This window comes from Schistocerca gregaria, chromosome 3, assembly GCF_023897955.1.
Source record: "Schistocerca gregaria isolate iqSchGreg1 chromosome 3, iqSchGreg1.2, whole genome shotgun sequence".
Taxonomy (NCBI): domain Eukaryota; kingdom Metazoa; phylum Arthropoda; class Insecta; order Orthoptera; family Acrididae; genus Schistocerca; species Schistocerca gregaria.
In genome coordinates this window covers 219,778,674-219,796,399 of record NC_064922.1, presented here as the reverse complement: position 1 = coordinate 219,796,399, position 17,726 = coordinate 219,778,674, and positions in this window count along the sequence as shown.

Here is a 17,726-nt window from a genome sequence, read left to right as displayed (position 1 = left end):
CAAACCTTTGAAATGTCGCCACATTTCGAACTGTAACTAATGTGCCAAAATTAGGTGCAAATACACTATATGTATGTTCTCTAGTTAGCTTAATTATACCTACTATGATTTTGCCGGATTATTTGTACGCTGTCATGTAATGATAGTTACGTTTTCCTGTGGCAGATCGTTTATCTTCTGCGATCTTATGTGTTCTTCAGAAGATCACATTAATTCTACACATATTTTGGAGAATTTGATTTGTCACAAGAAATTTCACTTTGACAAACATAGTGTAAAGACTTTTACTGTGTGCCCCAACCCAATCGGCGTTAACTTAATCTCATGTGAGTTTGGCGCTGTATATTTTCCTGGAATGGTAGGGAGTGTGGGAGGGTCTCTGGGCTGTCTCCGATTGAGACTCGGTTGAGCTGACCCAAATATACTTTTCAGTTTCCTTCATTCATTCTAATTCAGATTCAATTAACAATTTCCCAGATACGACGCCAATTTTGAACGCCCGCATTCGTGCAGAGAGCCAGCAGCCGCAAATGAGAACGTGACGCAGCTGGCCAGCATAGCGTCAGGGTCAACGACGGTGTGAGACCAATGGCAAAGAGAGACCTGATTAACCACGTGATCTCAATTCATCCAGCAACGCCCTTCGCTGACGATAGCCACATCTTCCTTTTCAATTGAGAAAAGCACTAAATCTTGTGGAGAATGATTATTACTGAGGTCTTCAATATCTCTAGCCTCAGTAGAAAATTAACATGAGTGCATCAGACATTACGAACAAGAAACAACATTCACAGCTACGTAGTTACCCACTTAACAAATTTTTCCACGTTTCCAGCTAGTAATAAATGTTACTAGAAATTATTAGTAGCCGCTCACCAAGCTACAGGCAAATCTACTTAAGCTAGGCTTTCTGTTTAAAGAGGTCACTTAATACCTTTATAACCAATCAGGGAGTAGCTGATCGACACTAACAGTAAAACGCAGCAGACGGCGGTAGCCTTTGCAGTAATCAGCACCCTAGGCAAATTTATAACTGAAAGAACTGGAGCAGGGACTCTTTATATAAGTACTCAAGACAGGCACTGAGGAAAGTGGACGACAAAGACAACGAACGCACATCGTTTGGTTGTTACCCAGTGGAGATTAGGGAGACCACTTGTCAAGAACCTGAATAACCACACTTTCAGTGAGAAGCGCTGCGTGAGGTGCAGGAAGTGAATCACTGGGGTTATGGAAGGTAGAGACATGGACGTGGAGCCATAGGGGCTTCTGATTGTCCATTATGTCCTCCAGAATGACGACATCGCCAAGAAAATGCAGCAACATTTCCCATACCATAACTATCGTAATAGGATCGTTTTCAGACGTTTCACGCCCTACATGCCAAAAGCCATCTGTCCGATGGCGTGCTTCATTTCAAAAGAGCACCTGTCGCCACTCGGTGGACATCCAGTTCCAACTTGTAAATTCCAGCTTTCACCGCTTATGGGTGCACGAACCTGACGCTGGCAGAAGAGGCCCATACACAGTAACGTTCGCTAAATGGTCGTTGAGGAGACTGTTGATAGTCTCTTGGTTCATCTGAGCGGTCAGTTTCTCAACAGTTGTACTTCTGTTCGCCCGTACACATCTCCTCAGCCGCCATCCATCTCTGTATATGAGGCTCGTGGTGTACCACAGTTGCCTCGGAACCGGTTTTGGGTCAGATGATTTTGCGTTGCACAGCTGGCCTGTGTGGTCGGGCGGTTCTAGGCGCTTCAGTCTGGAACCACGCGACCGCTACACTCGCAGGTTCGAATCCTGCCTCGGGCATCGATGTGTGTGATATCTGTAGGTTACTTAGGTTTACGTAGTTCTAAGTTCTATGGGACTGATGACCTCAGATGTTAAGTCCCATAATGCTCAGAGCAATTTGCACCCTTTTTTTCCTCCTCCACACACAGCACAGTTTAACCACGGCGGCCTGCAGACAGTCCACAAACATTGCTGTTTCGGACATGCTTCCACCCTTAGCCCGAATGCCAATGATCATACCCATGTGCACGTCAGAAAAATCGCTGTTTCCTTATTAACAGAACGAAAACTCTGTTTCCAGCGTTCTCTCGACACGCTTTATATACAATATACTTTTGTGCCGCTACCTGCACGTTATTATTGCACGTTGATGTCGAGTTTAGGTGGCGGTCCATTACTGTCAGTGGACTGTGTAAGTATCGACACGAACTTAAAAATAGCCTGTACCGACAAGTGTACGAAATGCGTGCATAACACAGCCAACCAGGACCTCGTTCTCGGAAGCAGCCACAATACACTTCGGAAATCCTCAAGTCACATGTTGATCATCACACGCCGATGAGTCAAAATACATGCTCAAACGTGTGATCAGCACACAAAAAATACGAAAATACTCAAGGCAAATACAGAGCAACACAAGGCGACGATGTAACTAGAGACGCCCACGTTCTTCCAACAACCAGGCATTAAAACAAGATCACGCCACGTTAATAACACACAGCGATTGAAATTTAGCGATCTCTTGGACACGGATCTCGCAAAACACGTGCCCTCAGACAACGCCACTGTGTGACCATCCAACCCACAGTGGTCCTGCAGTCTTAATTTAGTCGCTGAAGATTCCACATAGTACACACGCGAGACTTTCTAGTCGTTTCTCTAGTAGGACATGCAAAACTTACTTCATCGTCAATAAACTCGCTAGTCGTGTCAAACCAATAGAGATACGAACCTGTCTATGATTTCAGACAGATTGCCACAATGACCTCAGAACACATTTCCTAATACAAGACATTGGATAGGCCTATTATAAGCCTCTATTCTTTCAAGTGGTTCACCCGCGAAGCACATATGACACTCATGTGCCTAATCACCGATCACACGTCATTGCGCAACCACACAGGATGGACGCTAAAACCGATTCCCTACCATATGATACATGATTTATACATGATTTACTAGATACATATACGCCTGTCAAACTCACTACACATTCACTCTAATAACAGCTTGTCGGAGCGTACCGCAGGAAACTAACCGTGATCTGCTGCTGATAGGCTAGCCAATACTTCCATATTTAACAACCAAGTTGACCAACATTGTGACAGCAGAGAAAAAAATATTCAAAGGCACTCCTACTTCCAGGAGCGTACCGCATAGCAAAGGGGATGTAACTACTCCGTGATCGGGACATCCCACACATCCATGCCCGAGGGTGGATTCGAACCTGCGACCGTAGCAGCAGCGTGTTTCCGGAGTGAAGCGTCTATGTAGTATGGTTTAGGATACAAAATAAAAAAAGATTGTTACAAGTTAACTTTTTTCGATTGAATTTCGGCAAATTTAGAACTAATACAAGTTACATTAAAGTCTCTAAGCAAATCGTATTCACTGTTCTTTATACTGAGGTCATTTAGATGTTTCTATCCCATCGTATTTTGTAGTTCATTTTTAATGCGCTGTAACGTTGAAAAAGAACGTTCTCCACTGCAGTTGATGATCATTAAAGGGAAGCAAATCCGTGATCCTACATCTACATTTGGAAAAAACGATCTTGACGAACTTTCTGTTAATTACTTGTAAATTTTCTATTCCAAAGAGTCGCTCTTTTTTCTGTCAATAGCAGCACCGATATCCGTTTAGAGCAGCTCAGCAAACGGTACCATTTCGTCGTCTAGCGAGTCTTCTAAATCATCTGAGTAAGCATTCACGATATTGGCAGCTATTTTTAAGCTCTCTTCTGCTGTAAGAGATTCAAAGTTCCGTACTATTCCCGAAACATTAGTCAGGTTATGGTATTTTTTTCCATGCGTATAGCTAATGCTGAGCTGTGGCGTCATTAAGTTGGTGGACTGCCCTGCCTGGCGCCACTAGCTCAGGGGTAATATCGACTATCCCTCTTGCCAGTGTCTGTGAGGAAGAGTTAGTATCTGTGGGCTGTGCCCTAAGAAGCTCTTTGCTTGCCGATATATACACGGGTTCCCTGGCGCGAGGCAGGAGGCACCAAGTTTGCGGACTGGCGGTAACGTCGCGACAAGAGACGGTAACGAGGTCAGAGCGGCCAAAGCCACGAACTACGCAACGAGGGTCTGCGAAGAGGAAAGATATCGCAGTACTTGACTGGGGTGGGGGTCGACTACAAGCAGCAGGTCGACATTCCGTGGTTGGCCAGCTACATTCGTGTTGGACGACCGCTCGTGGCCTGGCTGTCACCTTCTATCTGGCTGTAATCACCACCACTCAATACCCGCCGCGACGCACCGTGGATTTATGCAGATGCTTGCTTATAAAGAAGAGTAATATTCTGTAATCCTCGTGGTGATTGCTGTCATTGTCTACCCGAGGTCCTAATAATTTTCTGGTTGGTACCCGACCTTCAGAGTTTTACTCGATCGGCGCTTTGGTTGTTAATATATAATGCAGTATTGTACTACACACTAGTTGTCGTTTCAAAATTAGTTCTGATATTATATTGCCGTTTCATTTTAGTTTTTAACTGATCATTAATGTTTTAATGAATCAGCTCCTGGTCGGAAATAAAGTCGCAACAACTGTACCAAGGCACAGGTTGCTGTTCAACAAACAGGGGTCTGTGGTAGGATTTAGATGTTAACCGGTTCCGTTCCTTGATTGTAATTGCATTTGAGGTAATCTAAACAACCTGTTGTGTTAAGGTATGCGTTCCTGTCTTTGAAACACCAGATCATTATTGGTGTAATTTTAACTGGGTCTTGTGGTTCCGCCGAGTGAGTTCTCTTGTAGTAAGTGCTCATTCGTAATGTTTTAAAACGTTCCTTCAGAGCGGCCTTCATAACTGAGAAACAATGTAACTTTCGACATATTAACAGCTAAATGTCACCACGGCTTTAAACTGAATAATATTGTGAAATGGATGGGTCGGGATCCAGTAGCACCTTGATTGCTGATTGAAATTAAAAGGTTGCTTGCTTTGAAGCAAGCGTTATGATTGTCATAATAATTTCCTGATTTGGTTAACCTTTAAGCATAAGGGCGCATCTAACAGCGAACCTTTCAGCATGCATGGCCCAAATATAAAAAAAAATAGAATATAAAGATAAATTCTACCTCATCTGTTTGAGTAATTGAAGCACTCCTGTCATCAATATTACTTACATTTTGCCTTATGTTGCAGAAGCACGGTAGTAAACAGCTCTGATTCACTCGAAACGGGCGGGGTGCAGGTCCGGTCGTCTTGTAATTATTGTCATTTTGCTTTCGTTTTGATTGCTCCTGCAAAAGCTTATTCATTTCACAAATTTGTTAATTTGTAAAAAAAATTACGAATGTACATTGTTAAATAAACAGGTTGTCTGAAGAGAAAGTTACTTTGGTGGGTCCTCCCACGTTTTTCTTAATACCGGTAAAAACCACGTCTCAAGTGCAACCACTACATTGTCAATTATCACAATGAACACCTGAAATTCAAAATGTTCTTTAGGTGTTTGATTTTCTACAGCTTCGTCAAGTGTAATTGACCCACTAAAATGGCCGTACTTTGTTTCGTTTTTGTCGTCTTAAAGTTTGCTTCTGTTATTGTTGACAGGTAGTCAGGGATTTGCCTTTCGCCTCATTTTTTGAAAATGTGAACCTCATTGCTTGGGTATATTCATGAAAATAGTTATAAAGTGCATATACGGTGCTCGGATCTTGATCAGCCGACTGCAGCGAAATGTTGGTCGCTTGCAAGCGTTAAAGGTTTCCGTTCCGTGCGACACATATTGTTCCCGTATCCAACTTACTCATTTTCAAAACCAATCCGTCAGACTGATTGCGGCACTGTACCTTTTGATGCATATTGTCATTCAAAAGTTGTTTGATCGTATGAAAACCAAACAACAGCGCCTAAGCTCTGGCCGACCAAATAGTGTCCGATAGCATTTTCAAAATCTAAATTTTAATAGTATAATTTTTTTGTGTTTTCAAAAGAAGGCACCATCGATAGGTAGAAATGGAGAAAATGTACAGAGGCTTTCAAGGAAATCAAAGAAAATGGATGCTTCTGTACGACATTCTGCTCCCACCAAATTTAGCGAATGTGAAAAATAGGGGATAAAATCAGAGTACGTATTTATATCATTAATTTATTTTTCTAAGCCGGACTACCTGCCACTCATGTTACTGGCATTGTTATAGCTTTGCCCACAACAATCTTTGATATTAATGCCATTCTCTGTTAAAAAAGTACATTCCGGGAAATTGAAATAAGAACACCGTGAATTCATTGTACCAGGAAGGGGAAACTTTATTGACACATTCCTGGGTCAGATACATCACATGATCACACTGACAGAACCACAGGCACATAGACACAGGCAACAGAGCATGCACAATGTCGGCACTAGTACAGTGTATATCCACCTTTCGCAGCAATGCAGGCTGCTATTCTCCCATGGAGACGATCGTAGAGATGCGGGATGTAGTCATGTGGAACGGCTTGCGATGCCATTTCCACCTGGCGCCTCAGTTGGACCAGCGTTCGTGCTGGACGTGCAGACCGCGTGAGACGACGCTTCATCCAGTCCCAAACATGCTCAATGGGGGACAGATCCGGAGATCTTGTTGGCCAGGGTAGTTGACTTACACCTTCTAGAGCACGTTGGGTGGCACGGGATATATGCGGACGTGCATTGTCCTGTCGGAACAGCAAGTTCCCTTGCCGGTCTAGGAATGGTAGAACGATGGGTTCGATGACAGTTTGGATGTACCGTGCATTATTCAGTGTCCCCTCGACGATCACCAGAGGTGTACGGCCAGTGTAGGAGATCGCTCCCCACACCATGATGCCGGGTGTTGGCCCTGTGTGCCTCGGTCGTATGCAGTCCTGATTGTGGCGCTCACCTGCACGGCGCCAAACACGCATACGACCATCATTGGCACCAAGGCAGAAGTGACTATCATCGCTGAAGACGACACGTCTCCATTCGTCCCTCCATTCACGCCTGTCGTGACACCACTGGAGGCGGGCTGCACGATGTTGGGGCGTGAGCGGAAGACGGCCTAACGGTGTGCGGGGCCGTAGCCCAGCTTCATGGAGACGGTTGCGAATGGTCCTCGCCGATACCCCAGGAGCAACAGTGTCCCTAATTTGCTGGGAAGTGGCTGTGCGGTCCCCTACGGCACTGCGTAGGATCCTACGGTCTTGGCGTGCATCCGTGCGTCGCTGCGGTCCGGTCCCAGGTCGACGGGAATGTGCACCTTCCGCCGACCACTGGCGACAACATCGATGTACTGTGGAGACCTCACGCCCCACGTGTTGAGCAGTTCGGCGGTACGTCCACCCGGCCTCTCGCAAGCCCACTATACGCCCTCGCTCAAAGTCCGTCAACTGCACATACGGTTCATGTCCACGCTGTCGCTGTATGCTACCAGTGTTAAAGACTGCGATGGAGCTCCGTATGCCACGGTAAACTGGCTGACACTGACGGCGGTGGTGCACAAGTGCTGCTTAGCTAGCGCCATTCGACGGCCAACACCGCGGTTCCTGGTGTGTCCGCTGTGCCGTGCGTGTGATCATTGCTTGTACAGCTCTCTCGCAGTGTCTGGAGCAAGTATGGAGTATGGTGGGTCTGACACACCGGTGTCAATGTGTTCTTTTTTCCATTTCCAGGAGTGTAGTAACCTTTGGGAGAGTAGTTCATCATTATGACCTTCCATATCCATCAACTGCACTAAACTTTCGTGTGGTCCGTATGGTAGGCCACATCACTCAATAAGTCAGTTGATCTACGTGAAATATATCACGAGAGGAATCAAATGAGACTTAATAGGATTTGAGTCTCTTACTTTCGCAAATAATATGACCCAGTGTGGCTGATGCAATTAGGTGGATAAATTCCTCTCACGTTGTTTTTGACAAATATGACCTACGTCGCTTTCCTTTATTTGCATGAGTACGTTTGTATTGGGCCAGAAGCACGTCAAATGTGTCTAGTAATTCTAAGAAGTCTAGATTTTTCCGTTGTGGGTCGAACCAACAGTTTCAGCTAAAGAACTTACAACTCCTACTATTCGTTCTAAGAAAGTTCGCCAATACTTTTGTTCGCCCTCAGTTTGGCTTACAAGTTGAGAATCGACACGTGCCTCCTAGTGTTTTAGAATTAGCAGCGAAATTATCGCTTTTCTATGGGAACTGCTTTCTTGATGTCTCTTCAGCAAAATATTTCCAGTGTTCCAGTCACCTAATCCGTAAACCGTGGCGAGCCGTCAGAAGTTGACTCTTTGAATAGAAAAAAAAAAGAAACAAAGAGACCAGGACAGTCACCTTTTGCTTTCCGAATAGCACAACCAGCTTCTCATATTAGTTTTATTCGTTACTTTATGTTTAGATGTGAAAAACAACTTTCTACTGAATCTTGCCTTATTTTCCTTCTTTGGTATTTTCACGGAAGACAAGAAACTACGGTTCACAGGCGCCGGCTCCATGGGGCCTCATGGGGCCCGAGCCCCCTCAACAATTAGTTTGGGGGAAGTGGCGCCCCAAGATAATTTAAGAAAATTATTAGTTATATTATGCTTCGTAAAATCACAAAATTATGTTGGAATTTTTTATTTTCCTTGTTTGACGATAGTTAAGTTTCAAAATACATTCAGTAATGAGTTAAAACAAATAATCATTATGGTAGGATGCAGGTTAACAGAAAACTGATTGTGCGAATCACGATAGTGTTACGGAGCCGCAAGCACACTTAGCACCACCCTGCAGTTAGAAAAATGTGATGTGAATGATGATAGTGTTTCGGTGCTGCAAGCACACTTAGCACCAACCTGCAGTTGGAGAAATGTCACGTGTAGTAGTGAAGTTCATTAAGCTTCTCCAAGTGGTTACAATCACGACACCAACAGCAGAACGGTCATTTAGCGCCCTTAGAGTCTGAACTCCGATCTTCGATCAACAATGGCACGGAAGCGATTTAACAACTTGGCTGTTGTTCATGCCCACCGAGATGGTTTGGATGAATTGGACATCCGACCAGTCACCAACAACTTCATATTCAGTAATCCAGTCAGACGGTCGACATTTGCACCTTTCTAAAGACACTCTAGCCCTAAAAGTGGCATTTAGAGCAATATTAAAAATCTTTATAAAATTGAGAATTAAATACACATAATGTTAAATTTTCAGTTCCGAAATATTAGTACTAGTTTAGTACTGTATTACTATATTACTATAGTACTGTATTAGTTACTTTCAAACAAATATTTTTAGGTTGTGAGAACCAATTAAAACCCGCTATTGGCTGAAAGTATTAGGCATACTGTACTAAAACATTAACTCTGAGATATTGTTTCTATTTAATGAACCCTATTAAAAGTAACCTTAAATTAGCTATTTCACTTATTCATCAAGTGCTATTACTGTACGACAGCAATACTTTACATTTTATTCTATTAATAATAATTTAAGATTAATTTAAATATAATTTCAGTCTTTTCAGAGCTAGATATTCACTGCTCAGTGATAACCTACAAGCACGATTATTACCATAAATTAAATTAGCTTTTTACGAAAATACCGTGCGTGTTTATGTTTTGTTTCTTTCTTCAAAGCCAAAAAATGTGTCAAGTTTTTCGTCTTTCCCGGAGTGTCGAGTTATCGGGACTCCAGTTTTCGGGGTTCTAATGTTGATCATATGACTCTAAAATGCTTATAAAAACTTTTAAGCTCACTATTTTTCATCTAAAATTTAGATAATTTCATAAGTCGGCGCCCGTGCTACTGTTCATATGCTGAACATCGCTACTTCCTTACGTAATCCAATAATCTTTGTCAAAATTGTGTGGCCACTCACCAATAGCATTAGAATACATTTTGCTTTCACCTTGTGTTGCACTTGTTCAAGGTGCAGTAACATCAGAAGCCTGTAACATCTTATGGACTTCTATTTGTCTTGGAAACGAGGTCTCTCGACCGATAGGGCTTCCTATGCTTTTCAATTCAGTTTGGCTTCGGGATGTTATGGCTGAACTGGGAAGACTTGCCGCCTGTTCAATTGCTGTATCACTTACGGAAAACGTAACTACATCGGGAGAAGTTGCATATCTGATGAATCTTCTGTAGTATAACTATCATCATTGCAGAAAACGGCAAATTCTGTATTTTGTACTTCATTGTCTGCATATTCGGCGAAATCATTCTGAACATTAAAAAACTCAGACCGTTTACGTGTTTTAGGTATAGCAGCAGGAGTCTTTCTCTCCTTTTCATCTCACGCTTTACGCTTTGCCCTTCCAGCAGCATAGTAGCTCCCAGTATCCCTCTGTCTGCTGCTCATCTTTGTAGAAGGGGAATGCAAAATAAGTTACATAATAAAAGGGAACACTACCGTTTAATCGGACTGGCTAACGCGTAAGTATCATAAATAATAGACGTCCATTTTCTACTGAAGCTAGTGCCAGTAGACTGTGCCAGTGCTAAGCTATGCATGTGAGAGTTTTTCACCCATAGAGCTTTTGCGGATGATACGTGCCGTGTAAGCAGAAGCGAGAGTCTGCTCACTAGCGCTATAGGAGACTGGGGCGAAACCGACAGTCGCCTTCCAAGAGATTAGACTAATACAGCTGACCCGCCTATCACGATTTATTGAATTTCTCCCATAAAAATTGTACAGGAAGAAGAAGAAAACGAATTGAGAATGAGCTCTCAGTTGTTATCTACCCATCCATACAAACTCAGGCACGTCTTTAAAATATTCCTAATTAGCGCTGTCAACAAAACATCGTCAACATGGCTGCATATTTCATATTTAATAAGGGAAGCATGTAGGTAAAATGTCGGCCCCCACAAACGACCTTGTTTGAGAAAAGTACGCAGTGAAGACCTGACTATACTCGTGTACACTGGTTGTTCGTTACTCGCTCTGTTACACTGCAACCATTTTAAGCCTAAACACGAACTACATTCGTAACCTCGCCTTATCGGCTACCCAGGAGCTACAGTGAAGCAGTTCCTTGATTTGAATGGAAAGACGGTCAAATTGAAACGGTTGAATGTAGCGAGATCTGGTATAGACATGACTGACTAAAACCATTATCATCCGCCTATTCCAAATACAAATCTAAGTGTATGGGCATTTCTTTGCGATCTTATTTATTCGTTTCAGTTTCGTTGCAGATTACATAGACAACTTTCCAAATGAATATGCTAATAATGGACTGACGTTCGATGCTTCTTTACAACCTCCAGTGGTGGTAAGGACAATAGACGCAGCCGGCCAGGGTGGCCGAGCGATTCTAGGACTCTACAGTTTGGAACTGCGCGACCGCTACGGTCGCAGGTTCGAATCCTGCCTCGGGCATCGATGTGTGTCATGTCCTTAGGTTAGTTAGGTTTAACTAGTTCTAAGTTCCAGGGGACTGATGACCTCAGCAGTTAAGTCCCATAGTGCTCAGAGCCATTTGAACCATTTGAACAATTGACGCTAAAACCAGGAGGTGAGTAATAATGAAGACTGTTTTGAAGATATAAAATCATCAGTGATAGCTCGAGAAGACAGCGAAGCAGTATACGACATGATATGTCACTTTCCGGAAAACTAAAAGTAAGAGAATCTTTCAGGACCATTAGGAAGTTTTTTTAATTGTTATAACAAAACCGGTATGTAAATTAACAAAAAAATGAAATGAGCGTGTGGCACTGCTGGCAGGGAGGCCCCATCAGATTAGAAAGCGACGTACATGAGTGCAAATATTTTCAAAGGTCAACATAATGCTACAATAACCTGACGGTACACGACGACAACATATTGAGTAATGGGACGTTATGGCCACAATACAAATAGGAAAAATTGTTGAAGATAATCTGTTACATGGATGTATGTTCTATTGTGGTGCGAAAGGTAGTATATCTTACTGCAACAAAACAACTAGGTATCGTTACGAAATAGTCATATTTGCTGTGGGTGCAGAGGTTTGAACGGCAGCGCTGCAACTGTGCTTACGTGATTTTTCGATAGACAGAACATGTATAAGCGTATTTTCATTTTAGAAATCACATATGTTCGTCGTCCTATCCGGAAGAGATGCAAGACGACACACTCGTGCAGTCTGTGCATCAGTAATACTATAAGAAGCTACACAACATGCCAACGGTATCTACAGATCGGCACTTGCTGTCAGACCTATTTCTACTTTTAAAAGAAGCATCGTGCATGCTGGGAACACGAGATGAGCCAAGTTTGTTTTATGGGAATCATATTTAAGCAGACAGGTCATTTTATAGACAAGGAATACTTACAGATGTCGCGACAAGGCGTGTTTTCTAAATTCATACAAGATTACAGAAGATTAGTTTGCATCCCGTAATAGTTTTTAGGTTTTTCTTGTGTACATTAATGATCTCTCATGAGTTACACTACCGGAAGCAGAATTCGTTTTGTTTGCAGATGACAGAAGTATTGCAATAAATACTATGTCGATTGTAGTTCTAGAAAGATCTGCTAATGATATTTTCATGGATATTAACAAATGGTTTAAAGCCAACTCACTGACATTAAACTAAGGAAAGACTCACTATATGCAATTCAGAACCTGTAAGAGGTTTCCAGCATATGCATAAAGTAAGAAAAACAGCAGGTAGAAGAGGTTGGCAGTCTTAAATTCCTGGGAGTACAACATGATAATAAACTCAGTTGGGAGGAGCACACCATAGAACTGCAGAAACGCCTTAACAAATCTGTACTTGCAGTTCGAGAGTTAGCTGACATAGGAGGCATAAAGATGAAGAATCTTGCATACTTTGCCTTCTTTCTTTCCATAATGTCATATGGTATAATATTTTGGGGTCACTGTTCAAGTGAAAAAAAAGTTATCAGAGTCCAAAAGCGTATAATACGTATTATTTGTGGCGTAAATTCACGGACGTCCTGTAGAAACCTCTTCAAAGAATTGGGTATACTAACTATGGCCTCTCAGTATATTTACTCCTTAGCGAAATTTGTCCTAAATAATATATCTCTTTTTCCAACGAACAGCTCAGTTCAGAAAAACAATAGCAGGAACAAAACAGATCTGCACACTGACTTAAAAGCACTTACTTCAGTTCAAAAAGCGGTCCACTACTCAAGAACACTCATCTTCAATAATTTGCCAGCAAACATAAAAAATTAAGTTACAAATAAAGATCAGTTTAAAAAGAGCCTGAAAGACTTACTAGTGGCCACCTCCTACTCCACTGACGAATTTTTTTATAGAAACAAAGTTTGTATTGTATATATTCATACTATAGTATTGTTATTTCACCTTAAAATATATATTGATACGTTCCACATCCACGAAGATCTCCTCAGCACGGATATATGGAACGAAAAATTAATCTAATCTAGTCACAAAACCTTGTCAGTGAATGAAGAACATTATACTAAAGAGTCTGCCGTTTCCGGAATGTCGATAAAACCAGGTGGAAGAAGGTTGCCTACTGGTTTGGTGTTGTCACAGGTCTGGTTCCTCCGGATTTGTCTTCATGTTGGCCGCATCCAAGGCTGACCATTGTGTGGTGGGACCGTCTGAGATAAACCCGGATTGATGTCGGAGAAATTAGAATGAGTGAAAACTGTTTGCTAAAAATTTACTAAATAGTGACAGCTGTGTACTACGTTTCATTCAACGGACATTAAAAAAAGCCAGTGTCACACACACTTCAGCGCTCTCCTGTACACATATTTTTTTCGCCACTTCCTGCAAAATAGTTTTGAGATTATTCACGTTCTTTATTAGTCTGAAATAGGTCCGAGAGAAATCTTTGCTTTGTATATTTCTATAGTGCGACTAAATTTCACCCGTGACTTCGTCCGCGCATAAAGACGCTGGCACATTTGATAGTTTGCAGTGACCAACAATGTCCTACGGTGTGTAACAGCTTATGCTTTTATGGAAAAAATGCGATAAGTTTGATTCTACCGCCGTGTCAAAATGAAAGCTGTATAACATTTTAAGTTAGACCTGGAAAAATACAGCAGAAAATTGCATCCAATTCCGTGAATTCGTTTTGCGGGGTGCGTCTATATTCACACAAAAATTTTAAAAATAATTTTTTCGCTTCGATGGCCTTTATAAAAAAACCATTTTCAGTTTTCTTAAATATCTCATATGTACAGACATATTCAAGTTACAATTTTATTAGCTGTTTAAACTGACAATGAAGTGGAAATCACTGAACGTATCACTCCAAGAGTATCAGCTTATATGCAGCAAAGCTGTGTCCAATACTGAACGGCTTTCGCTGCCAATGCCTTGAGTAGCTAGGAGGACGTCACTCCAGATCACCATCCTTTGAAAAATTGTGAGAGGGACCGACAAAGGAACACTTTCTTTGAATTATAAAGCTAGCAATATTAATTTGAAATGCAGGAACGAGAGCTACACCATTCTTCAACGGTACGGATTTGTAAATTGAAAATTATTAACCTGTTATTAAACTAATTGTTTGACCAATTAGCTTTGTTCGTGTTTCACGGTTTACCATTAAGAGGATACAGTGGGTTGGGGTACTGCAACGTGCTAATGCTTAAAATGTACATCACAGTTGGTCAAAGCTGAACACTATATAAATTATTGATAAAATTTTGGCGCAAAATCGATTGCAAGGTTGTTACTTCACGTGTCATGTTTTCCTCTTTAAAATATGACTACAAGTCGATGACGTTCCATTGCGGTGTTAAAAATTCTCAAACATATACCAGTACTAAGCGTGAACAAATTCTGAGCGCTATGTACATGTCTACTGTATTCGAATTCATCGAAATAAAAAGTGCAGTGCTTTATGATGATATCAAACACAAATAGCTGTTTCCTACACAGTTACATACCAAGAACGAACATACATTTTTATTGTTTAAAATTCGGTGTGTATACGATCAAACAAGACCCTTATCATATGTTTCAGTGGTTCCCTCTTTTTAGTCAGCAGCTTTGTAAACATTATATAAAATCGATGTTACCCACTTAATCATCTTCCACTTTGTAAAAGACGTTGACGATTGGCTTCCAAGCTCCGATCGTTAGATGTCTGTACCTCTCGGGACTTGTGTCTAATTGCCTTTTTGAATCGCTGTTGCCAACGTCAACACCCCCAGGCGTTTAGGTTTATAATTGTCGTGGTGTGTGGCGTTGCTTGCTTGCAAGGGGTTTGTTACATGAACTTAACGTCACTAGGAAGCTATTGCAGGCCACCGAGTTTAGCTCCGACACACCGATTATTTGGTTCATCGTGACACCAGAAATATTATTAATCAGTTGGCAGAACGTTGCGAACTTAACGAAATGGTGAGATAATTCACCTTTTTCGCTAGTCTACTTGCAACAAATAAATGCTGTACTTGAAATGACTGTCAAAAGAAAGAAAAAGGAAAAAAAGACTCTAACTTCACAAGAGTTTTCTCACGCAGGTGCGGCGCCCTCCCAATGCGTGTGGTCCTTAGCATTTGCTAACTTCTGCCACGTGGTTAATCCGGCATTGCCTGTGAAGGGTAAATAATAGTTTATGATATGTTAGGTTACAGTTCAGTCAGTATCACTATCTCTTGAGACTATTAATATTTGGATAGGTAACTAATTTTAAAACTGCATGACACCACGCGCTCGAGGCCGCAGCGAATTTATTAACGACATTTTTGAAATTCGCCTACCGTCTGTTATGTCAACTAGCCGCATCCCGACACTTGTTTGTCGCGGCAGTTTTATTGTTGATTCCACCTAGTTATTGGCTCACTCATTCGTGTGGCTTCGTTAACCAATCATTCGTTGCCCAACCAAGTCGATGGACACGTGAAGTGTAAGCATTGTAGCTACCTCCGAATTCATTACTTTTTCCACCTATTTGTATTGTTAGAATAGAAACTAAACCAGTCGAATTAAACTTTTTCTTATTCTAGTGCCAACTATTGGTTAGTAAATTGCTGATTTGCAGCACTGGGTATGCATTGCTGAGTTGATAAGCTGTAAGGAGGTGTGTAACTTCCTTTCTTATTTTAGCTGTGGTGCCACAGAGGAATAACCATAAAGAGATGACGATACAGTCAAAAATTTACTTGAAATTGAGGACAGAAATTAATGCCGCGTGTGATTCAGACCTTCTTCTTCACTAAAGAACAAAAGGCACACAATAAATAATATAGACATTTCCAGTCTAAAATTTACTTCACAGTAAGGACAGCACTGAAATCCCCATGTGATTCAAGCTGTCTTCTTCACTACAGAATAACTGTGGATTTAAACAGGGGCATAATCCTGACTGCAAACTTGTGACGTTGAGGAAGTTTGTGGTGAGGAAAATCCTTATAGATAGGTTTTGCTATAATAGTGTCATTAACAAGAGAAGAGGAGACATTCACTTATCATCACAGTGCAGTGAGAGGATCAGTTTGCGATCGAAGCTACAAAAACTAAACATTTGGTCATGCGTCGAAAGACAGCACACAATTTGCATTGAGTACCGCTGTCTGACCACCCCTTTTTAAAACGACCCTCGTGTTCGCCAAGCCGCCCGCTGCATCACCGAAATTCTTTTTTCGTGGACACTTTTTGGCAGACTTTGTCGTCCTGCCACGCCAAGTTTCGTGTACGTCTCTATGTTTGAGTAATGAAGGCCGAAGGCTGAGTCTTCTACTGCCCAACGGAAAGAAATTTCTTTATGTGACCAAACAGAATTGCCTCCTATGTTGAAACATTTTCTACGGAAGAAAGAGGTGAGAAAGAGGCAGGGGGGGGGGGGGGGATGAGAGTGGAAAATCACTCAATTTAAATTCAGATGGCTTTTCGCAATGCAGCTGCGCCCAAACGACTGCAGGGTACTGTTAGGTAAAAATGTTACATTCTCTCAAACCTTATAGTCTCATGTCGCAGCTTGCTATTTGTCGTGTTTAGTGTGACGTTAAGAAGTGAAGGAACTCACAGCCTATTGTTCGAAGAACTTACAGTGATTTACGATTGCAGAGAACGATTCCTATTCTGTGGTAAGCGGAGACTGGAAGTCTAAACTGAAATTTTCGAAATGCGTACCCCAATCGTTTCTAGAAGTTTTAAGAAATATTCTGTAGTAATTTGCAAGAAGTGTTCCATCCTGTCCGCCGTTGTGGACTAGCGGCTCTAGGCGCTTCAGTCCAGAACCGAGCTGGTGCTACGGTGGCAGGTTCGAATCCTGCCTCTGGCATGGATGTCCTAAGGACATCACACACATCCATGCCAGTGGAAGGATTCGAACCCGTGGACGTAGCAGTCTCTCGGTTCAGGAACTCAAGCGCCTAGAAACGCTGGGCCACCGTGGCCGGGGGCAAGATTGCAACTGAAGCTTTTGTTATGCTGTACCATCATATAAAAAAGAATAAAAACGCCGGCATCAGAGGCTAACACCTGTGATAAAAATTAGAGGGATCTGTGGCGGAGACAGTCTTCTCAGTGACTGCTTGGTGACAAGAATGGACAGTTCGAAAATTTTGTCGAATGTCGGTCGAAAACAGAATAGTTGTACCTGAACCATGAACAATAAAATCATATTACAGAATTGTAATATCTTACAAAGAGAGACTGACAACGACGTTGTGCTTTCTGGAAACAAGAGATTCCTCTGTATGACTGGTTTATCAATTTTTTAGACATCCAAAATATATCAACGACTGTCATCGAAGATTGCATATTGTTCTACACTTCACGGATTTGGCAGCTGACCCAACTCGCGACACACCGTTTCTTTCATGCCA